Source organism: Schistocerca gregaria, chromosome 6 (genome assembly GCF_023897955.1).
Source record: "Schistocerca gregaria isolate iqSchGreg1 chromosome 6, iqSchGreg1.2, whole genome shotgun sequence".
NCBI classification, from domain to species: domain Eukaryota; kingdom Metazoa; phylum Arthropoda; class Insecta; order Orthoptera; family Acrididae; genus Schistocerca; species Schistocerca gregaria.
The window spans coordinates 148,165,684-148,171,043 of record NC_064925.1 but is presented as its reverse complement, the minus strand read 5'-3'; positions in this window follow the sequence as shown (position 1 = coordinate 148,171,043).

Here is a 5,360-nt window from a genome sequence, read left to right as displayed (position 1 = left end):
AGTTGCCGCAGCACGAAACACAACTCCACCCCAAACCGAAGCTACAGTTGGTAGAAGAGCCTTGTTGCAGGTAGTGTCGGCACAGTGTCTGTAGGTTAAGCTGATTATTGTTAAGAAACTGTATCTTGCTTTCCTTTGTTGTGCTGCAGATATGGCTCCTAGGGAAGTTGGTTGGTTGATTGGTTTGTTGATTGGTTTCTTGTGGGATTAAAGGGACCAGACCGCTACGGGCACTGGCTCCCATAATCCAGACGAGACTGGATTAACGCCTGGTAGAGCCGTAACAGGGTAGATCGGTCAGCGCCCCAGCGGGTGTGGCTCAAGCATCGTAGAGCATTTAGATGGCGAATATGAAGTAGCCAAGTCAACCGAGCATCAAAAACCACCCGAAAAACCAATGTGACTCCACCACTGCAAGAAGCTCGCCGTCAAGATAACGCCGCGGCTCCGGGTGGACAGTGCGTCGCCGGCAAAAATGCGTAACGAAGGTCTTGTCTGCCGAAAACTGGAACCCATGAGCTACAGCCCAAGACTGCACCCTGTAGCTGATATTCAGCAGCTGCAATGCCAATAGAGCTGCAGGAAAGGCAGAAGTCGTCAGCATACAGGGAAATGGAGACAGAATTTCCCACCGCCACAGCGAGCCCGTTAATGGCTATTATAAACAGGCAGACACTTAAAACAGATCCCTGTGGCACACCATTCTCCTGAACTATGGGAGGCCACGACTTGCTCGCTGAAGGTACGGTACGATACGATAGAAAATTTCTGATAAAGATCTGCAGAGGGGCCCTGAATACCCCATCCATGAAGCGTAGAAAGGATGTAATGACGCCATGTCGTATAGTATGCCTTCCGCATGTCGAAAAAGACAGTGAGCAGGTGCTGACGGCTGGCAAAGGCAGTATGGATGGCCGACTCCAGGCTCACCAGATACAGATCCCACCCTGAGATGGAGCCAGAAGTCCCCGAGACTCCAGAACCCAATTGAAGCGCCGGCTCACCATTCATCCAAGCAACTTGCGAAGAACGTTGGTGAGGCTAATGGGACGGTAGCTGTCCACCTTCAAAGGGTTCTTGCCTGGTTTCTGAATGGGGATAACAATACTTGCCTGCCATTTCGACGTAAACTTACCCTCGAGCCAAATACGGTTGTAAAGGTCGAGAAGCCGTCGCTGGCAGCCCACTGAAAGGCGTTTCAGCGTCTGACAGTGGATGCGATCTGGCCCAGGAGCGGTATCAGGGCAAGCTGCTAGGGCACTGCGAAATTCCCACTCACTGAATGGAACATTGTACGATTCTGGATGGTGGGTGCGAAACGAAAGGCTCCGACATTCCATCCGCTCTTTACTGGAGTGGAAGGCCACTGGGTAATTGGCAGAACCGGAACTCAGAACAAAATGATCTGCCAAGCGGTGGGTAATTACGTCAGAGTTAGTACAAACAGCTCCATTCAGTGACAGTGCAGGGACGCTGACAGGGGTGCGATAGCCATAGAGGCGTCGAATCTTGGCCCAGACCTGCGATGGAGTGACATGGAGACGAATGGTGGACATATACATTTCCCAGCACTCCTGCTTGCGTTGGCAGATAAGGCGGCGGGCTCGTGAACGCAGCCGTTTGAAGGCGATAAGATGTACGATGGAGGGATGTCGCTTGTGACGATAGAGCGCCCGCCGGCGATCTTTAATCCGCTTCAGCGATCTCAGGCGACCACCACAGCACAGTCCGCCGCCGAGGGGACCCAGAAGAACTGGGAATGGAAGATTCTGAGGCAGTAACGAGGCTGGTGGTGACTGAGTGAATTACTGCATCAGTGTCGTCATTAGAGAGAGGCTGGATAGCGGCAATGGCGGAGAACAGGTCCCAGTCAGCCTTATTCATAGCCTATCTGCTGGGGCGCCCAGAAGAGTGACACCATGGCAGTGACAAAGATCGGAAAGTGGTCACTACCACACAGGTCGTCATGCACACTCCATTGGACAGACGGTAAGATGCTAGGGCGGGGTTCGCTTTGCTGGAAACCAAGTTTCCTGAGGAGAAATGCAGAAGAAAGGGCGAAGGCTGATAAGTTGTTGGAGCTCAGCTAGATGGTGGAAGAAACCGCTGCTGTTCCACTGGAGGATGATATTGTCCATGGCTGAGATAGGCGTGAAGGGACTGGAAAGGCAGATTACGCCGCTGCGAGACCCAGTGCCTCTGTTTGAGCACCTGTGCTAGTGCTATCAATGGTGTCTGAGGGACCAGCGAGATCGAGGTCCTCAATGGATGCCAGAATCTCCACCTCATCCTCAGACGCAAAGTTGGAAGTTTGCGGTGGGACAGGTGCCACCGCTATGTCAGGATGCTTGGCAGCCTTTTTCTTCGACTGCTTTGCACGCTGTGCCTTTGGTGGGTCTGGCTGGGAGGGCTCCACTGGGTCAGTCTCAGGGATGGATGACGACCGTGAAGCCCTACGACCAGCGACCGGTGTTTGTTTCAAAAATTTGTGGGTGTCCCCTTTGGCACTGGGTAAAAGGCCCTAAAGGGACCCCTTCCTGGCTAGAATAGCCGAAGAAGTCTCACGCTTCTCTGGCTGGGAAGGGGCAACTAAAGTCCCATATGGTTGGGGTGGTGTTGCTCCTGAAGCAGATGGAGCAGGAGCAACATAGGGGGAAGTGCCCCCTCCCACAATGAAGGGGGCCGGTGCATTCTGACATAGCTGAGAGTCAACAGTACGTGACGACACGGGAGAGGATCGTACCAGTGTTGCAGCAGCGGCATAGGTCGATGTCATTGGCACAGGATCTAGCCGCTCACATTTCCGCCTTGCCTCGGTGTAGGTCAGGTGGTCCAGGGTCTCATATTCCAATATCTTCCTTTCTTTCTGGAAGATCCTACAGTCCGGTGAGCAGGGGGAACGGTGTTCTCCGCAGTTAACACAGATAGGAGGCGGGGCACATGGAGTATTGGGATGGGAAGGACGTCCACAATCTTGACACGTGATGCCAGAAGTACAACGGGATGACATGTGCCCAAACTTCCAGCATTTAAAACACCGCATTGGAGGAGGGATATATGGCTTCACATCACAACGGTAAACCAACACCTTAACCTTTTCGGGTAAGACATCACCCTCGAAGGCCAAGATGAAGGCACCGGTGGCTACCTGATTATCCCTCGGGCCCCGATGGACGCGCCGGATGAAGTGAACACCTCGTCGTTCGCGGTTGGCGCGTAATTCATCGTCGGACTGCAGAAGAAGATCCCTGTGGAATATAATACCCTGGACCATGTCGAGACTCTTATGCAGCGTGATGCAAACTGAAACATCCCCCAACTTGTCACAATTGAGCAACCTCTGTGACTGGGCAGGGGATGCTGTTTTGATGAGTACTGAACCAGAGCGCATTTTGGACAATCTCTCCATCTCCCCGAACTTGTCCTCTAAATACTCCACAAAAAAAACTGGTTCTTGATCGACATAAACGATTCCCCATCAACTCTCGTACACAGGAGGTACTGGGATGAATATTCTCCACTGCCTTCTTGATCCATACGTTCATCCCATGGAGTAGCCAGGGAGGGGAATGATCTTGGTTCGTATTTCTTGCCGTTGAGGTTAGACCTCGATCGCTTAGAGACTGCTGGTGGAGGCCCACCAGCGAGAGGATGTACCATGCTTCATTGCGGGTCATCAGCCCTGGTGCCACCCACTCCGACCACGGGCTCTCCCCACAGGGGCCACACAGCCACAGCAAAGACCACCTGGCAGGATGGCCTTTGCTGGGAGTCCCGATGCCCCAGAGCCCCAGAGGGATAGGCATCTACTCCTCGGCATACGTGGGGTGGTAGCAGCTCAGGCATCAGCAGTGTGATCCCTGTGTAGTCAGGGGGCTACCACCAAGAGGGTACATGACGACCCCACCACATCGGACTGGCTAGCGTGCTGGATGTTGGGTGTCGAAATATCCATGTACTGCATTAGGGCAAAGATGGAAGTGCACAATGGAGGGAATGTATGCTACGCGGAACACACTACAGTGGATGTGGCAGGAAGCTCGATGTAAGTCCAACTGCATGTAAATATCAGGTGTGCCAGATCTTAGGGCAAGATGGATTTAAGTATCACCACGCAAGGTGTCCTTCCCCAAATGGTACGCACAAACGGAAAATTTGGAAAGGTAGTGGTCAAACCCCGTAGGGGACCATCACATAAAGCCTGGAACAGTTGAGAGTCCTTTTACTCGCCTCTTACGACAGGCAGGAAAACCGCGGGCCTATTCTAACCCCTGAACCCGCAGGGAGTAATTGCTAGGGAAGTAGCAAGGGCAGTCTTGGTGTGCAAGGAGGACTAGGCGTACGAGATATCTGTCTGGGAGGGGTCCGTGGGAGCAATAAGGCCGAATTGTTCTAGCAACTTCGACAAATCTTGAAGGAGCCATTGCAGTTTACAGCGGCATATCGGACAGTTGTGAATAGTGCATTGCTAGTATTGGACGGTTCCTGGCGTAGTTATAGAAAACGCAAGCCGTCTCCCCTGTGCACCTTCACAGATTACAGCCTAGGGCTATGCTTCATGTGAACAGTGTTAATGATATGTTGCTGTTATTGAAGCAAGGAGGTAAGCAGGCCGGATATGAAATAATTTTTAGGGCAGCGTTGGGAACCGTTTTGATCACTGACTGACATTTTCGTCTGGGTCATTCGTACTGGGTATCAGGTCTATGTTGGTAAGTCGGGTTCAGTAGCTAAAAGTATGGGGAATTATATGGTAGACTGGAACCCTGAATAAAATCAATCTGCTTTCAGAGAAAGGAAATGTGTTGCATCACTGTCCCTGGTACAAACAACAAAGCAGGCATCTTAAACAGGATATTTTGTCTAAATCTAGCGGCCTCACAACCACATCTACGAGTGACTTGAATTATGCATGTTTCATGCTGTTCATTACACCTAAAGTATCGACAAACTCACAAAACAAAAGGCAGAGACTATAATTACTGGAAAGCGACTATCCTCCTAACAAAACGTAGGTGGATCGTAAAAGATACGACACAAATGAAATGAAAAAATATTTATACTAGAGCAAATCAATATTTTGCATAATTAGCTTATGCCATTGGCCTCTGGCTTTCACAGATGTTTCGAAGCATGTTCCGGAGCCTGCTGTGCAAGAAAAGAGAAAGCTACCTCTGGCTGTTCCTCAGGCGCAGAAAGCTCTTCCAAGAGGATGACGAAGGCGAAATGATCTGCCACCCGGACATTAACATCGCGATGTTACAATTTGCGGTGCCTCGCTATCTTAAGCGGTATGTCACACCACTACTGCGACAAATGTCGCTATGCAATAATCCTTCTCAGTTACACACTACACTAAG